Source organism: Leopardus geoffroyi, chromosome B2, assembly GCF_018350155.1.
Source record: "Leopardus geoffroyi isolate Oge1 chromosome B2, O.geoffroyi_Oge1_pat1.0, whole genome shotgun sequence".
Taxonomy (NCBI): domain Eukaryota; kingdom Metazoa; phylum Chordata; class Mammalia; order Carnivora; family Felidae; genus Leopardus; species Leopardus geoffroyi.
The window spans coordinates 149,043,135-149,062,630 of NC_059332.1; the positions used below are offsets into that span (position 1 = coordinate 149,043,135).

A 19,496-nucleotide genomic window follows, 5' to 3' on the forward strand; every position below is an offset into this window, starting at 1 on the left:
TGTGCTTCTATCTGGAGACACTGTACCTAATGTAGATTTGATGCATCAACATCAAACGCCTGGTCAACAGCACATGGCCATCACTATGTATCTGTGACTCTGAACTAACCTTAACTATCACTCCTGCCTGAGCAAAGCTTCTCCAACCCAGGGATTTTCCCCAGAAGGCATATCACAGCCCTCTAGTGCTTAGGAATGGACAGAACTTTAGACAATGCTTGGGGGTCTTTTAAAGAAACAACTGCGGCAGGGCACCTGGGTGGCTCAGTCTGTTAAGTGCCCGACTCTGACTCAGGTCATGATCTCACGGTTCGTGGGTTCAAGCCCCGCGTCAGGCTCTGGGCTGACAGCTCGGGGCCTGGAGCCTGTTTCCGATTCTGTGTCTCCCTCTCTCTCTGCCCCTCCCCTGCTCACACTCTGTCTTTCTCTATCTCTCAAGAATAAATAAACATTAACAATTTTTTTTAAAAAAGGAAAAAGAGGGGCGCCTGGGTGGCGCAGTCGGTTAAGCGTCCGACTTCAGCCAGGTCACGATCTCGCGGTCCGTGAGTTCGAGCCCCGCATCGGGCTCTGGGCTGATGGCTCAGAGCCTGGAGCCTGTTTCCCTCTCTCTGTGTCTCCCTCTCTCTCTGCCCCTCCCTGTTCATGCTCTGTCTCTCTCTGTCCCAAAAATAAATAAACGTTGAAAAAAAAAAAACTTAAAAAAAAAAAAAGATATAAGATTTAAAAAAAAAATAAAAATAAAAAATAAATAAAAAAAAAAATAAAAAAGGAAAAAGAAACAATTGTGGCAAAATATATATACCAAAGATGTACCAGTCGATACATTCACACTGTTGTGTGACCACCACCACGTCCACGTCTAGAACTTCCATCATCCCAAATTCCATACCCGTTAAACAGTAATTTCCTATTCCTCCCTACCTTGCGAGCCATTTCAAATGGCAAAGTCACCAACCAGAGACACAAACCCGTGAAAAGCGGGGAACTAGATACACCAGGAAGGGTTCCTCGGTCACAGTACGAGCCGGAACAAGAGGACAGAGTGTCACCGCCTTGCTTGACTTCAGTTGGACACACGTGTATCAGGCCACGCACGTGTTTTTACTTCCCCCCAGATAGCCGAAAGTGAGCCGAAGCAACGTGAGTATCGATTTGGGGGTTGCAGATGGATTTTAACGAGTAGGCGGATCGGTAAGTCCACAACCCATGAGCAACGAGGATCTAGCGTGCATTCATGAGTTGGCTGGGCACAGCCTCCCTGACCACGACGGGTGCTGGACAGGACTGCGGGCCCACAGAGGACTCGTGTTGTAGGCACTGAGGGCAGCTAAGGGCTTTTGTCTGGAAGGAATCGGGCACGTGCTGCTAACAGCCCACTGAAGGAGCTCCCGACGCCTCGTCAGACGGGTCACCTGGTAGACAAAGCTGGAGTCCCCAGAAGGACTGGGTGCACTCATCCCTCCAATCAACATTTACTGAGCGCCTGCGATCTGCCAGATGCCAGGATGCTGCGGGGACCTCCCTGCCCTCTGGGGCTGAGGTGCTCGTCCGCAGACGATGGATAGGATGAATAGTGAAACATAAACACACAGCCTATTTACGGAGGGAACCGAGGTAAGGGAGGGGGGCTGCATTTCAGACGGAGGGGAACCATGGATGATGAGGCAGGGCGCCCGGTGGGTGCCTGGGAGAGCTCTTAGGGTGGAGGATGAAATTGCAAAACCCCGAGGCAGGTGCTGAGGGGCGGAGTCTAGCAGAGGAGGGTGTGGACATCAGGGCCCGAGTTCAAGTGTCCAGGGCAGGTGAAGAGAAGACGAGCCCGTGAGGGTTCTGAGCAGAGAAGTGACCACCTCCAAAGCCCTGCCCGAGGATGGCTGTGACAGCCCTGGGGAGGACAGACGGGGAGGTGGAAGGGAAGGAGGGCAGAGGCAGAGAGCCCAGGGAGAGGCCACCACCATCCTCCAGCCAGAGAAGGGGACGCAGGGGTCAGATGAGAAGGGGCTGCACTCGGCACAGATTTTGATGGCGGAGGGGACAGAGGTGTCCTTCAGGACAGAACCCCACATCCATGCTCCACGGATGGACGTGTCCACAGATGGCCGAGAACAAAACTGACATAAACGATGACTGGAAAGGGTTCTGTTGCTTGTTTTTAAGGAAACCTCCCTTCCTTTCCCCGGCCATTTCTGCACTTTAGATGCTCCCCGGGGGACAGAGCCTTCCTCCCCCAGAGCTCACGGAAACCTCTCCGGAGGCTTCACCTGCGGGAAGTGCCCGCAGCTCAGCGATGGGGCCCGGGGTTCCGCAGCCACTGCTACAGTGAAGGCAGGAGGCCAGTCCCCACCCCCCAACTTCACCCCTTCCCGCCTTCCCCGGGGAAAGAGGAATTTGTGAATAACACAGAGAGAGAGAGAGAGGAACCAATACACACAGTTTCCTTGAGAGCTTAAATACTTGACTTCTTATTATTAAAAAATGTGCTAAAGCACTGAAAAATAATCCATGCTTTCCCTCCACTTACCTTGGGCATCTGCTGTAAGTTGTTTAAATGGCACCGGTTCATGGGCCGCAGAAGACTAGGGAGGGATCCCGAAAGAGGCAGTCTGAGGTGCAGGGAGACAGGCTTTAGCAATCTTACTCATCTGAGTCTCATCTCACAGACTTGCACACTTATCTTAAAGATGGGTTTATAAGGGCGCCTGGACGGCTCAGTCGGTCGAGCGTCCGATTTTGGCTCAGGCCACGATCTCGCAGTTTGTGAGTTCGGGCCCCACATCGGGCTGGCTGCCATCGGTGCAGAGCGTCCACTTTGGATCCTCTGTCTCCCTCTCTCTTTCTCTCAAAAATAAATAAACGTTAAGAAAAAGATGGGTTTATAGCGAATGCCCCCCATGCATTACCAGATACCCACATGGTCGCCCAGCCATTCCCCCCAAACTAAAGGGTGACAATGAAACCGAAGTAACAACAGTTCACGAGGAAGAGAAGCCAGACGTGCGGTGAATGACAGCCCCACACACTCAGGACAACGCCAGTGGGTGCGATGACGACAATGTGTCCCGCAGAAAATCGGGAAGGTGCCGTCTGCTTGTCCTGGACCCCAGCGACACTGGCTTGAAGCCTCAGCCACATGCCTTTAACTTGAATTTCCAAATCGCACATTTTAGCAACTCCTCAATAATCTCCAAAATGCCTTGGGTAGCATGCAACCTGAAACTCCGGTTTCGGCCTGCTAGAGCAGGAAATGTGAACCCGGCCGTGCTGGGGAGCGGTCTGGGTCCCTCGGGGGTCCCCTGACTTGGGGCCGGCTCCTTCTGCATTCGCTGTGTTCTCGTTTCTATCGCTACCAGCATCCATAAAGGGCACGCAGGGACACAGCATTGGGAAGCTCATCCCGCCTTGTCCCCGGCTGCCGTGGAGGACGCACTCAGGGAGCCCCAAACGAAGCCCATGTGAGAATGTATCTCTGGAGCTGAAGACTGGAAAATGGGCTGTAGGTGAGGAGGAAGAAGGGCCATCGGGTCCCCTCTGACACCGATTAGTCACTGCCCATATTTACCTCTTAACCTTGGCTGGAAGTTCAGAGCTTCATTTGAGGCGGAACACCAGCGGCCTATGGTGACACACAGAGCCTTTATCTCCTCTCCCTCCCGGTCCCAGCGTTGTCTCATTTATAGCTCCTCAGCCGTCGATGTGTAAGTTCTTACTTGTATTTCACAATTACTTCATTGTATGAGAATTAGTCATCAGTCCCCTCACCACCAAGCAATAAACAAAGAAAAACGAGCGCGTACACATTATACTGACATAAAAGACGACACAGACAGAAGACGCATCAACACGCAGGTGTGCAGGCCACGGTACTTCCAGAGGCCAGAAACAGAATGGAGCCTTGTGAGTGCAGTTACTGAGGGTGAGCGTGCGGTGTGGATGGATGGGTGATCAAAGGACCCCCGAGCCAGAGGTGGGGTTGTGAGTGCAGGAAGCGTGGCCGCGTGAGCAGCGTGGAAGGTCCCCGAGGCACAGACCGTACTCAGTGTCTACAGGAAAAGGTGATCGCCGGGACGGGCAAGGTGGAGAGTAACGGAGCTGTGGGAGGCAGGGAGGCCGTGGGCTGGCTCTGTTGCCTTCTCATCTGGACCCAAATCTAAGCCTTCTCTCCTCCAGCCCGTTCCCTCCCCAGCAGCCAGAGAGACCTTTCTCAAAAAACCATCTCATCTTGCCATCATCTGCGGAAAAGACTTCACACACTTCCCATTGTCTTAAGGTTTTCAGGGAAAGTTGCGAAAGACTCTGACAAAATTGTATGCTATTGTAAACAAACAAACAAACAAATGATCGAAATGAACGAACTGAGAACCAAGTGGGGAAATGTGTTTGCTATAAATGGGACCAAGGGCATTGGGTAAAGAGCTCACATGCTGTGCTCTGCCTGTTCCCGTCCCCACCAGAATGGGCAAAGGACAGGAAGAGAACCATGAGAAAACTACTGAACAAAAACAAAGAGTAAGTGTTCAACTTCATTAGTTAAGGACTGAGACGTAAGAGAATTAGCTTTCCCACCTAGCAAATTGGCAAAGAATTTTAAATGATTCATTGTGAGAAACAAACTCTCGTAGGCTGCTAGTGGAGACAAAATTCACGTCCACCTTCCCCCTGACAAGCACCGAGAGCCTGAAAGGTATTTATACATTTCAACCTATTTATTTCATCTCTAGGAATTTAACCTAAAACATTGAGATGTGAACAGATATTTAAATATAAAGATGTTGACAGCATGTCCAAACATAGAGAAATAGTTAAGCGAATTATGATAGAATATTATGTGACCATAAAAAGATGTGAAATAGACAGGGGCGCCTGGGTGGCTCAGTCGGTTGAGCATCCGACTTCGGCTCAGGTCGTGATCTCACGGTCTGTGAGCTCAAGCCCGGGTCGGGCTCTGTGCTGACAGCTTGGAGCCTGGAGCCTGCTTCCGATTCTGTGTCCCCCTCTCTCTCTGCCCCTCCCCCGCTCATGCTCTGTTTCTCTCTCTGTCAAAAATACATAAACATTAAAAAAAATTTAAAAAAAAGATGTGAAATAGATAAATTTCCGGAAGGTAGGAAAATGCTCGTAACAGAATGTTACGTGGGCTTTGAAAACTCGGTGTATGAAACCATCTGCATAGCGTGACCCAAGTAAATTAAAATGTTAATGGGGACTATCTTGGGGTCATGACATACAGATTCATGATTTTACTTCCTGAACTTTACTTTTTTGTCTTTGTATTCCTGGTGTTCTAGGATACGCATGCTTTGGTTTTTAAACTTTAACACAAAAGCAATAAAAGCTACAAATAATTTTAACGTAAAGGAAGGGGTGGGGGGGGCAGGGACAGGAGAGCCACTGGTCACATTGAGATGGCAGAGCTCTTATTACCTGGTCAAGGTGAACGTAGGGAGATGCCAGGGACAGGGTCAAGTCGAGAGTAACTCAAGTTCACACAGCTGACTGGCTGATACCTAGCAACTGGGGGGGGGGGGTGGAGGGAATCAGCAGAAGACACTTTGAGGGGACTGAACGGGGTGAGTAAGACCAGTATCGGCAACGCTGAATTTGAGGTGCTCTCGCGACCGTTGGTGAAGGTGACAAGCAGGAAGCGCGCCACTGGCAGGCGGTGGTAGGAATGCACAGGTCTCCTGGCAGGGAGGGAATACTTGAGTGGAAGCCCAAGGCAGCACCTGCCAACTCCCAGGATGGTGGCCGTGGGCTGAAGCTCCTCGAAAAAGCTGCCTGGGGGGAGTAAGATTTGATCTCACAGACCAACATCATAGTGCAGGTGGGAAAAAGGGGGAGATTCCAGGGAGAGACCAGGGGAGACGTAAGCAAAGGTGGAAATCGAGGGGTTTCCGAGAAAATGTCAAAGTCGGGTAAAGGTTCTCAATGGAGAATAGCAAATCTGGAAATTTCCCCTGGACCCAGATTGGGGAGAGGCTGACAGTCAGAAGTGACTGCCTTCTACTCACTTGGGACTCTATTCAACTTAACGCATCTTCACCCTCGTGAAACCTCACAGACAGGGTGATGCCACACAGGCTGGAAAATGCCTTTACGAAATAACTTCGTGTCTGTTTCTGCTGGCACAATTCTCTTAGTTGTATCATATTTGTAATAGTCTCTTTTCATTTGTTTAATAAATGCAAGCAAGTAAAAAATCTTTTCCTTAAACACAAACCTACTAACTAGAAAACCTACTGAGAAGTACAGACGTACTTTGCAGCAAGGAGACCCCTCACTTTTATGGACCTCAGTGGTCACATTAGGATGGGATTTTACCGTGTTACTGGCGTTCCAACATTCACTGAGCACACAGGTGAGAGCCGGGGACATGCGTTGGCTCCCTCTCCGGCATCATCCCCCCTTCCTTCTACAGGACCCCGAGGGTGCTAACCTAACCCTAACCATAGCCCACACTACGTGGGCAGGACTGTCCCCTCCCCAGCCCCAGAGGTGGGACCCTCCCCATGATCTAACACCAATCAGTTACTTTGTCCCCTTGGCTTGAGGGACTGGCTCGGGTGGGCAGGTGAGTCACTAGCCGTGAGGAAATATGTTGGGCTAAGCTGCAAAGGGGACTGTGTTGTCTTCAACACGAGCCAGGGCAGTGAAGGTGACAGAGGAGATTCCCTGGGAAGGAGAGGGCTGCAGCTGAATCCCCAGACACATTTAGTGCGAGTTCTTCAGTGGGACAGGGGTGTCCCGAGACCACAAGGCAAAGGGGGTCCGTAACCAGCAGCCACACCCAGAGAGCCGGCTCCTGGACCCCGTGGCATCGAATGGAGTCGATTCCGAGGCTAGCCCCTGGTGTCAGCACTGAAGGAAGAACTGTGCTTGCTGAGGGGGACGCCTGGTAGAGGAAGGAAACGAGGTCGTATGCCGGAAAATGGAGTTTTTCCAGCATTATTTGCAAGGTTTATTCATTGGCCTCGTGCCTGGCTGAGGGGAAACAGAAGCACCCCTGGGGGGTTACGTCAACGTCACCTCCTCTGCTCCAAACCTCTTACCTCAACCCTCAAGGCTTTTACCTCCTTCCAAGGTGAGCTCTCGACACATTCAGAACCCAAAACTACTGCAATACTTCTGGAAACAGAACAAAACCCGACAGGTTCTTGGCTCTGGCTTTACATTGCTCTGCCCGGAGGGTCAGCTGACCACTCTCCGTTTTCTTTTGAACACTCGCAAAATGGTGATCATCCATCACTGCGTGTTATAAATTCAGAGCCTGAAAGGCAACAGGTTTTTAAGATTCTGCCTTCCCCCAAGAGAGAGCAAACATTTGCTGAGCTCATTTATAAAACTGAGATTTGTAACAGCTAGCCTGTACTTTTGGGTTTTAAAGAACTTTCCTTAACACACACACACACACACACACACACACACACACACACACTGTCATTTGAGATTGATGTCGATATTTTAACTGACATAAAATTCTTGCCATCGAGATCTGTCATTTTGATGATCTATGTTCTTAGAGGAGATGTGAAGGACGCATTTTAAAACTCAGGTGCACAAAAAAAGTCGTCCTCCTTAACATGGATGATGTAAGATTAGCCTTTCCCTTTTTCTTTTGCTCACAATTCACTGAAACACATACTGTGAAGGAAAGCTGGTAAGTGCCTGAAAGTAAACTATTCGTTCACGACTGGATTTTTAAAAATATTAATCATGTAGGAATTCAAAGTGTGTGCATGTTTTGAGACTGTTAAGAATTATGATAAGGGAGGTGAGGGAAAAATAATATAAAAACAGAGAGGGAGTTGAACCATAAGAGACTCTTAAATACGAAGAACAAACTGAGGTTGATGGAGGGAGGGAGGTGGGGGTGGGCTAGACGGGTGACGGGCATTAAGGCGGGCACCTGTTGGGATGAGCACTGGGTGTTATATGTAAGTGATGAATCACTAAATTCTGTTCCTGAAATCATTACTACACTATACGTCAACTAACTTGGATTTAAATTAAGAAATAAAAACAACAACCAAACAGTGTGGAAATCCTTCCAAGCCAACTTGTAAAGATATAACTCGTTATTTTTAGTGGCATCATGCTTTAATGTAGCCATTGCTTTATTGGTGGGTTTTTATTTTATTGCAATAAGAACACACTCAATGGCAAAAGAAAAATAAAGTATTCTGACAGAGAGAGATAAAAAAAAAATAAAGAATTAGGGGTGCCTGGATGGCTCAGTCAGTTGAGCATCCGACTTCAGCTCAGGGCATGATCTCCCGGTTTGTGAGTTTGAGCCCCGCATCGGGCTCTGTGCTGACATCTTAGAGCCCGGAGCCTGCTTCGGATTCTGTGTCTCCCTCCCTCCCTGCCCCTCCCCTGCTCATGCTGTGTCTCTCTCTGTCAAAAATAAAAGAAACATCAAAAAAATGTAAAAAAAAAAAAAAGAATTATAATGAAAATTCTGTTGTTTTTTTCCCCATAAATGGAACACATAAGAAAATGCAGTCTTTTCCTTGGTAGCTCGTTCACCTACACGGGGGACAAGGGCTTGCTTGGCATTAGGAAAAAAAATGGTCAGGGGTGCCTGTGGGGCTCAGTTAAGTGTCTGACTCTTGGTTTCTGCTCAGGTCACGATCTCACAGTTTGTGAGTTTGAGCCCCACGTCAGGCTCTGCACTGACAGCACAGAGCCTGCTTGGGATTCTCTCTCTCCCTCTCTCTCTCTCACTCTCTCTCTGCCTCTACCCCCCCACCCCCCACTGCTTGCTCGAGCTCTCTCTTCCAAAATAAATAAAGTTAAAAAAAAAGAAAAAAGTTGTTCAGCTGGACCCAGTTCTCAGATCTGAGGTTCAGCTCCCAAGACACGCTAACCATGGCGCGAATTTGTTCCATGACGTCACTTCTTCTGTGCAAGATAAGAAAGGTGGCATTACTAGGTTTGCCAGAAACGGTCACGAGCTGACTATTAAAACGGTTCTGAAACAAAAAATTCTATAAATGACAGTGCTGGTGACTGATGTGAAATGTACATTTTACATATTTTCTTAATATGGTTTTGCAAAAGTCTGCACAGTCCACAGTATTCCCAACTGAAATTAGGAAGTGGAGGGAAAACTTAAATATATCTCAAGCCCCTAAAAACTTCCACCGAATTCTCAGTGGCGTGTATGAGATTCGGTGTGACGCATTCGGTCCACACTGGGATGTCGCGATCCCTCCCTAGAGAAGACCCCAAATCCCCAAAGGCAACTTATAACCTTGTTTGCTCCCTTGCCTCTCCGGGGCTCCAAAGCAGAGGAGTATTTGGTCCAAGAAAGGACACTGGGAGGGGTCAGTAGGGACACTGGTTAACATCAAACTGGTCAGTTTCCTAGAGAGGAATAGGAAGCAGGAAAAAAGGACTTCAAAAGCAAAGCAGGTGCACAATTTTTAAGACTAATGCAAAAGGCGAGCAGAGGCAATCACGAAAGAGGGCTTGCTTGCGGGGGTTTCTGGTGTGGGTCGAGGTCAGCCGTTTAGGGGCAGACCTGACCCTGTATTTACTAAATAAATTGGTATCTTCTCCAATTCTTCCAAAATGATTGGTTTCTGACATCCTTGCATGGGCACTCTCGATATCAGGGTGACATCAGGGGGTAGGTACCCTGTGTCTCTTTCCCCCGGGTCACTGGCGCAGTTGAGATCACTGTAGGAGAAGACACCCAAGGGTTTTAATCCCTGTCACGACTGCGATCGCTGCATAAAGCAATACAGAAATCCACGGAAATACCACACAGGTTACGTTTCTTTGTCATCTGTCATGACCAGTCCCGTCAGATCATAAACCAATACCCAGTATCAGTAAATGCCCAGGAGTTTATATGGTGGGCTCAGCTTCACGCGGGGATATCTGAGTCTCTAGGAATGATTTAAGTCCTACAGATGGATTTACCTTACTAGCCTTCAGAGAATTAAAATTTCAGATCCTCACTGACCAACACAAGACGGAGGCCATCAGTTCGAGAAGTGCTTACTCAGGAAGCCGCCAGTCCCAGAGGCTGCACACGCAATAGTTTCCAGTCCTTGCTTTGAACACCCAGGTTGTTCTTTTTTCCGTCATCCTCAGATTGCGGGCAATTCGCTGTGATGTGCTTGGTTTTTGATTTCTAGGAAGATCACTTTTCTTTTGCTGTTTTGTTTTAACCCAGAGATGTTGCCTAATTAGATGCTTTCTAATTGCTCTGCCTGCCTTCTCTGTTGGTTTTTAAGAGTGGGGTTTGGATTTGGGAGAAATGAAGTGACTTTGTGGTGGAAAAGCGATACAGGGCAGAGCAGGGACTGGAACGCAATGTTCCCGATAGCGAGCCCAACGCTCGACTGTAACATACTTGCGCGAAGTGGCTTTTTGGAGAAACTTTCACGGATAACATGAGATGGGCCTTTGAGTTTGGAAACTGCAATGAGAATGTAAAATGACTCTTACAGGGGTGTCTGGGGGGCTCAGTCAGTTAAGCATCTGGCTCTTAATCTCAGCTCAGGTCACGATCTCATGGTTCCTGGGTTTGAGCCCCACATCAGGGTCCATGCTGACAGAGCAGAGCCTGCTTGGGATTCTCTCTGCCACTCCCCTGCTCTCTCCCTCCTCTCTCTCTCTCTCTCTCTCTCTCTCAAAATAAGGAAATGAACTTAAAAAAAAAATAAAGTGACTCTCACATATCTGGATGTTGCTTAGAAACTCCTGAAGTAATGAGTACTACAAACATTCATTGTGTGTCTGATACGTGCCCAACACCAGGGACTTGCTGGGCTTCTAGGGCCATTTAAACACAGCGGGCTTGCCCCAAGGTCGGGAGGCCAGTGTGTGACACAGGACACAGAAGGGGCAAAAGCGGGGAGGAGAGAGGTCTACTTACAAATCTGATACGTATATTTTGTAAAAAAAAAAAAAAAAAAAAAAAAAAACAACCAGTGATGAGCCCACTAACTCATCACAGATGTTGTCAAATGAAGAAGAAAGGAGAATGTAGGCATTGCTTAATTCAGATGCTGGCACGTTTAAGATAAAGGAGCATGCCATTCTATTCGAAGATGAGCTCTTTTCTACCAGAAGGAAACCTACTGTCATGAATTCAATGCTCTCGCTGGAGCCTCAAACGGTGCAAGTCTTAGCGGTGGAGAAAACCAAAATGGGGGCGAGGTTCTCCGTAAACACGTTCACCTGACCATCCCAGTCTGCGCACCGACCAACCCAGCAGTCGGGCGGCGGAGTCCACGACCGTATCGTTCCCAAACACTTCCCGCGAGACTCTTTTTCTCCCCGAAGTTAGAAGTCGCCACTGCAGACACAGCACTTCTACGGGACCTTCACGGTTAAAAACCAACAGCCTTCAGCTCTGAGGCTTGCTGCCAAGCCCCCGTGCGTCACGGAACACAAAGGCCACAGATGATCCCAACATCCCGGGGAGAAGCCTGGAGACGAGGCTCAGAGTTGCAATCTGTCCACCGGCCCTTCCGCCATCGCACGGACTCCCCTGGGCCGAGACGTCCCCCCCCGCCCAAGTCCCCGAGCAGGAAAAGGGCAAAGGGACGAGTGGCCGCTGGGAAGCTAGGAAAGGTTAAAATTCCCAGACGCGGTCTCGGACCGTGCGCGCCGAGCGTCCACCCGGCCGACCTCCTCTGATCCTGTGGGCTTCAGATGGACGTTTCAGCACCTGCATTTAGAAACCCAACAGGCAGGATCTGCAGCAAATGCGCCCGACGCGGCTCGAGGAAAAGGATTCGAAACTGACTACTTTGGTTTCCTCCCGCAGACACCGTCTGCTTTCACAAGGACTAATCGTTCTGGCTCCCGTGGGCTCTGGGCGCCCAGGACTCACAGACGAGCCTCACCTTCTGGAAACGAGGCGCTGCTTCCTGTGCTGGCTTTGTCCTCGTGTCCCCGTGGCTCACTCGGTCCCCAGCGCTGCTCACGCCCAGGCCCTCTCCCTGCCAGCGCTCACCTGTCACCCCCACCTGCTCCTTGCTCCTGCTCAAGTGCTAGCGGCCTAGGGTCTGCAAGCGTAGCCCAGCCCGGTGCTCCCGGAACCTCCTCACACTTCGACACATCTGAATGCGATGCCTTTTAAAACTCACTTTTGAAATCGGAATCTTTTAAAGTGCCCGCATGAAAATCTTAGCTACTGCAACGCTTCATAATAGTTTCATAAAATTAAATATGTGATGCTTATTCTCTAAGAGCTTTCCATGTGCCCGTGACTGAGCTGAATGCTTCATACGCTATCTTAGTTAGCCTTCCCGCAACAACCTTCTCAGGAAGGTGGAATTGTCATCTGTGTTTTAAGGAAGAGATGGGAAATAAAGGCTCAGAGAAACGACTTAGTTTATTTAATTAATTTGTTAACAATTTTCATTTAATTACTATAGTATACTTACAGTTATTAAATACAATTAATTGATACACTACATTATATTTATTAAATAGAATTTGTTACATTTATTAAATAGAATAATAAGTGTGTTAACTTTTTAAATTTGCCCAAACGCCACGCATTTAGTAAGTGGTAGAACCAGAGTTTACAGGTGTTTCCAAAGCAAAGCAGACGCTGGTCACTCCGACCCAAAGGAAACCCGTCTGACCAGTGGACGGGCTCCATCAGGCATCACCACCCAGTGTCCTGCACAAAAAAATCTGCCTGATTTCTGAGAATGAGATCAAACGCAAACCAGAGATGCCTCCTTCTTACATGGACAGTCAGAAGCGAGAGCCTAACATCTGTGCCTTTGCTGAGTTTTGCCCAGACTCCAGAAGCATTCACGGTCATCGCACGTATGGAGCCGTTTTAAGAGGAAGAGTTAAATCATCAGAGAATAAGCTGTCTTCAAGGGTGTTTGGGGGCGTCACCATCCACAGGCTCAGTGAACGAGCGAGATCAGGTCAGCAATATCAACCACTTGGGCACACCAATCAGTCCTCACTTCCACCCAGGATGATGTCCTTAAAATACGGTAGAAGCTGCAAGGGTCAGGACAAGGAATGCAGGGTGACCGACTTAGAAATCTTGACTCAACGGTGAGACTCATCTTCCCTGGTTTAGAAACGGAGATAGAGTCATGGGCTCCCAATGCCGTCCGCGTCCTAACCCTTGAGGCTGTGGATGTGGCGCTTTACATGGGGAGGACTTTGCAGAGATGATCCTGGGTTATCCGGTGGGCCCAATGTGATCACAAGGGTCCCTGTAAGAGGGAAGCAAAAGAGCCAAAAGCAGAAAAAAGAGACGTGACGACAGAGACAGGATGGAGTAGGATGCCCTGACGGGGGAGGAAGGGCCATGAGCCAAGGGGTGCGGGCGTCCCCAGAAGCTGGACAAGGCAGAGAAACAGACTGTCCCCTGGAGCCTCCAGCGTGAGTGTGGGCCTGCTGGCACCTTCACTGTAGCCCCGCAGACACACTTTGGACTTCCGACCTCCAGAACGATCAAGTTCACACATTTGTGTTGTGTTAAGCTATTATCAACTTGTCGTGGCAGCAATAGGGAGTCGCGACAGCGGTCAGCTTGTAATTTAGGGGTGAGAAGGACCTGGGTGTCATGTCTCCCAGCATCTTTAGAGCCACCTGCTTAATTAGGAGCCTAACATCGCGTTGTACGTAATTTGTCTCATCCACGCAAGAATCATGCTGGGCACTTCAAGATATGATTAACTCATCTGAGATTACAAATGTATTAATGAAATGTTACCTTTAAAAGGCTGCTTTACACCATGGAGGCAGCTGGACGGAGGGCCTCCATGGGAGGGCCTTTCTAGAAGGTGGAAGGCAGTCTGTTGTGAGATGCACACGTGACTGGATTCCTACGGAAAATGGCGGCACTCCCATCCACTTTGCGCAGAGCCCCAAGAATGGGGGTGGGGGGGGATGGAAGAAGAGGATGTGGGGCCGGGAACTTCAACTGGACTCTGAACTTGAGGGGCAGAGAAATCCAAGTAACACCTGACTTACATATGATGAACCCTAAATACACAGTCAAAATTGTTTAAGACCCAAAAAAACCTCATGGAGAGAAATTCCAGGTCTTCCAAAGGCTCCCCATTCTGTAGGAACTTCATCGTCGTCAACAATCTCCCAAACCAAGTTTAATGCTGAAATTGAGGCTGCTTCCAAGTGTTCATTGATAGATGAATAGATAAGGAAGGTATGGTACACACACACACACACACACACACACACACACACACAAAGGAATATTATTTGGCCATAAAAACGAATAAAATCTTGCCATTTGCAACAATATAGATGGAACTAGGGTGTGTTATGCTAAGTGAAATAAACCACTCAGAGAAAGACAAATGCCATATGATTTCACTCATATGTGGGATTTAGGAAACAAAACAAATGAACAAAGGGAAAAAGAGAGAGAGAAACCAAGGAACATACTCTTCACTATGGAGGACAAACTGATGGTCCCAGAAAGGACGAGTATGGGGGATGGGGACATAGGTGATGGGGATCAAGGAGTGCACTTGTCTCAAGGAGCACTGGGTGGCATATGAAACTGCTGAATCACTAGATTGCACCCCTGAAACTAATACGACACTGTATGTTAACTACACTGGAATTAAAATGTTAACAATAAAAAATAAAAGCTTGGAAGGAGAAAAAGGCAAGATCGACTTGAGAAATAGTAAGTTTGACTATATGAAGGTCTTAGGACGAGCGACTGGAGATCAGTTTTTGGAGAGGAAAGCTTGTAAAGGACCTTGAAGGCAGAATTTGGGGTTTGCGGTGTAGACAATCAGAATTCATCAAGAAAAAGAAAAGAAGTTGAGGCTGTTTCACGTTTGGTGTTCAGGGTGACCTTTGTCTGTGCCTTTAGCAGGTCAGTGAGGGTGCTGTGCTGATAACCATGCTCAAAAAAGACCATTCAGGTTCAGGACCACGTGAACAGGCAATAATGGCAAAGCCCAAGTCACTTCCTTTGTTGTAGATGGTTCTTTTTTTCCCAATCTCCCTTTGGAAAATAACGATGGTGCTGAATCTGTAGGACCCTTCAAACTTCCTAATAATACCATTTACTTTTTTTTTTTTAAGTTTATTTGATTATTTTTTGAGACAGAGAGAGACAGCCAGCTGAGGAGGGGCAAAGCGAGAGGGAGAGAGAGAATCCGAAGCAGGCTCCACACGGTCAGCATGGAGCCCAACGCGGGGCTCAAACCCACGAACCTCGAGACCATGACCTGAGCTGAGATCAAGAGTCGGACGCTTAACCGACTGAGCCACCCAGGCGTCCCCCTGATAATCCGATCAAAGAAAACACAGAGTAAAATGCTGAACTGTCTGTCTGCCTTCTCAACTCGAAAAGCTGGACCATGCTGTCATTGCCTGAGCGGGTTTCCGGGGACCAATCATCAACAAAATTGAGCAGTAATTGCCGCCCCCGCCGTGTGCCCCCCCGTATCTGTTTCTACAAGCCCCTTCTTCCTCCACCTCCCTCCCCGCACAGAGGTTCAGGACCCTCTGCTTTGCTTCACAATATCGTGGCAGGCTTCCAAACATCACAGCCCACACTAAGGAGTCACAAACTCACGGCGCTCTCCTCCACAGGCTGTTTGTGTTTTATTTGCACTGTAAAGAGTAAGGTCTTTTCTGTTTTTAAGAATACGTTTAGTATTTGCCTCTGAAAAGCGTAGTGGAAAAGGCAGGACTAAGAAATAAAGAATAAAGCACGAATGGTGGGCAGGAGAGTGGGGAAGATATTTAAAGTTTTTTCCGCCGTGTCTCAAATTACGCAAGGTGGGAAGCGCGCAACCTGTCTATAGATACGGTCAGCCTTGACTGGTCCAGGTTCATCAAGACAGGTTCCTGCGTTGGTTAGGGACATGTTAGAAATTAATAAAAAGTGGCAGTGGTGACATTTATTGAGCACTTATTGTATACCAGACACTTTTCTAGGCCTTCAGGGGAGCCTCGGTGGCTCAGTGGGTTAAGCGCCCGACTTCGGCTCAGGTCATGATCTCGCGGTTCGTGGGTTTGAGTCCCGCGTCAGGCTCTGTGCTGACAGCTCAGGGCCTGGAGCCTGCTTCGGATTCTGTGTCTCCCTCTTTCTCTGACCCTCCCCTGCTCTGCTCTGTCTCTCAAAAAGAAATAAACATCAAAAAAAAAATCTAGGTGTTCAAATAGGCTATCACAACACTGCAGTAAGATATCACGCGCAGAAGGCAGATGATGTGCTGGGTCTCATTCTAGTGAGTGGGCATGAACCCCCGCTGAGGACACGCCATATGGCATCCTCGAGTCCTTCTTCCCCTGACAGTCCTGCTTTGGAAGGAGGTGTAGACTCATGTCGGTAAATATTCTTCACTGTTCTGTGCTCAACAACGATGGCTTTGATTAGATCTTGGAAGGTGCTGCCGTGGTCTGAACTTCCCCTGTTCAGATTACCATGTGGCGTCTCTCACCCAACCGGACCCAGACTGATACAAAATCTTTCGCAGAGGCGGGGTTTGACCCTACGAGGACATATGTCCCTGTTCCCGATGGGATGTATCTCTTTTCAGGGGTCCAAGTGAGATGGCGTTGGGCCACCTGCTGGATGTGGCAGTCTTTTTTGTCACGTCGTCCTAGACACCTCCGTTTTGCTTTGAGATGCCTAACTTCAAAGTTCCATTCTTGGGCATGCACATTTCTACCGAGATGAGTCTTCTTACGTTTGTGAAAGTGTAGGGTCTTTCCTGATTTCGTCTCCTTCTGTCCCCGAGCTCCTCTGCCTCAACTGGGCCAAGGCCTGTTGATGTGTAGTGACACATGTTTCGCTGGTGGAAATGTTTCCACTTCCAACCGTAAAACCCTACCGCGTGAAGACTTTTCACTGGGAGCAGGCCCACTGGCGGCTGGGCGTGTCCGACAAAGGACTACGAGGCATTTGTCAAACTTTCCAGGCCCAGGAAAACCCTCAGCACACTTTGCCAAGTACTTTTCTCCCTGATTTTTAAATCCATGCGCCTTTCAAGGGAAATTTAATCCATATGCTCCCCATTCATTTACACTCAACTCATCCTTCTGTCATTTCGCAAGAGCTTTGATGTTTAAGAAGCTTTCCGTGCACGTTTCACAAGCCTGTCTTTTTGTTCTTTAAACTACGAAAGCCACATTTTTGAGCAACCACAAAAGAGCAAACAGAATCCGAGTCTTAAAAGACTCGCGATGGGTCGTCCATTCAGAAAAAACGTAAGAAAGCTGGATGGGTTCCAGACTTGTCCAGTGAATGTTACCTTCTGTACTAAACCGGAATATTGGGCAATGCACTGGCTCGTAGGAATGGAAAGTTTCAACCAATTTCAAAAAGTCATCCCTTCAGGCCCAGGAATATTTAAGTAAATCATATCTAAATTCCACCCAGCAAGACAGTAAAACACTCTCTGCTAAATACAAACAAGTCGCATCCCTTTAGAAATAGTTTCCTGGCTGAGGCCAGAGGAGCAAGCCGTCTCCAGCTCAGGGGAACGTGCTTGTCTGAGCACACAACGTGAAGGGAACGGCGACTGCACCACGGTGGCAGCAGGTGAGTGGGGTTTGCGGTCTCCCTGCCTCTCCGAGCCCCCTGCACCACATCACACATGTGCCCAACCCTCCTCACGGTTGCAAAAGTGCACGTCGTTTGGAAACATCCGCCCGGGGGGGTGTTATTTGTACCTCACGCAAAATCTAGCAGCTGGGGGGAGGGATCAGCCAGGTGGCTGGGTGTTCTGGACCCTGGCTGACACCCACCGTGCAGCTCCCTCCACCCCACCCCCAGCACCTGACCCCCGCACACCTGTGTGCACAGCCTCATCTCATCGGATCTCAGCCGGGCCAGGAGGAAAGAGTTCTGTGGCTAAGGGACCCGCTGACCTTGGTGACACAATTCAGCTTTTTAAGAAAACGTTTATTTATTTTTGAGAGAGAGAGAGAGGCAGTAGGAGAGGAAGAGAGAGAATCCCAAGAAAGCTCCGCTCCTTCAGCACAGAGCCCGACTTGGGGCTCGAACTCAGGAACCACAAGACCAAGACCTGAGCTGAAATCAAGAGTCAGACGCTCAACCAGCTGCGCCACCCGGGCACCCTGACGCAATTCAGCTTCAAGTGAACTGCGGTATGTGGTGGGTCTGCACCCCTGGCGCTAACACTGACCTTGTCGGGGGAGCAGCCCTGGACTCTGAAGGTCACCGGACGGAAGTCTCGCAGAACATCTTGTGCTTCGTGACACGTGTCTGTGGACGTGTCTGTCCCAGCAACCAGGCTGTGGGATCTTCAAGGGTGCAGCTGTCCCTGCCCTGAAGCGGATGCCGAGCCCACCACAGCAGCCTACGGGTGTTGCGTGAACAAACGCATGAACATCAGTCACGAACGGCGTTGCGTATCATAAACCCAAGCAGAAAAGTGGCCGTGAACTGTGTGTGAGTCGGAGGAATCTGGAGCCGGGACAGGCACAGGTCAGGCGTGCCTGCCTTTGGTTTGTGAAGCACAGCGTGCTCCACTGCGTTCCCGCCCAGGGTCAGGGGGCGCGGCGGGGGCAACGTGAGGCTGGGAGGGGGCTGCCGGGCACCCCTGCAGTCCTCACCGAAGGTGGCCTGGCATCCCACAGTCACCGGCTGGGCTTAGTGTCACCATCAGCCTTCTGGGGAGCCCGGACGCCTGGTGGACGGAACGTGGGCGGCAGAGGTCCTGGGGTCGCCGCGCCCGGCACGTGGAGAGGGTCATTTTATGGGAGAAGTCAAGCAGGGTGATCGGGTGCAGCACCCCCACCCAGAGCTTGAGAGGTGTGACCCCAGTGTGAAGGGGCCGCCCCCCACGACTGGGCTCTGTGGCTGCGATCGGAAGCGGCCTGCCTGGATTTGCCATCCTGGAGGGGGCTGCGCAGACCCCAGAGAGAAAGCCAAGGTGATTCTGGAACATCCTGTGCCTGAAGGAGTCCCTGCCTCCGCCCCGAACAAGCCGCCGAAGGAGGAGAAGAGAAGGAAGGGAGGCGTGGGGAGATCCTGAGGGGGCGGTGATGGGGGCCCCGACAGAGAGCACTCGAACCCTCAGTCACAGAAACCACTTTCCGGAAAAGTAAAGACTGCAGGTGACATCTATTCCCTGGAGACACGGAGGAGCACCGATGGGGGGGCGGGGGGGCGGGCGCTGGCAGAGGAAGGCAGAAGGACCCGCAGACGTGCATTTTAAAACCTGCATTTCTTCCTAAAAGTTCCCTAAGGCTTTTGTTGAAAAAAGCCTCTTCCATCAATTTCTGGCCAGTGACAGGGAGACAACCAGGAGATGCGGTCCCTTCATCCCACCTCTAGAACGCTATCCTTCCTCTGAGATTTTCCACTGTACAATTTCTATTGCTTATTTTTTAAGTCCATTTATTTATTTTGAGAGAGAGAGAGTGCGCGAGCATGAGTGGGGAAGGAGTAGAGAGAGTCCCAGGCAGGCTCCATGCTGGCAGCACCGAGCCCAAGGTGGGGCTCGAACTCACCAACCGTGAGATCACGACCGGAGCCGAAA

The 19,496-nt window shown here is 49.6% G+C and overlaps 1 protein-coding gene across 2 annotated transcripts in view; it reads right to left on the reverse strand.

Moving 5' to 3' along the window:
* PDE10A (phosphodiesterase 10A) overlaps positions 1-19,496 on the reverse strand; it is a 618,961-nt gene that overhangs the window by 508,677 nt on the left and 90,788 nt on the right. The window lies entirely within an intron of this gene.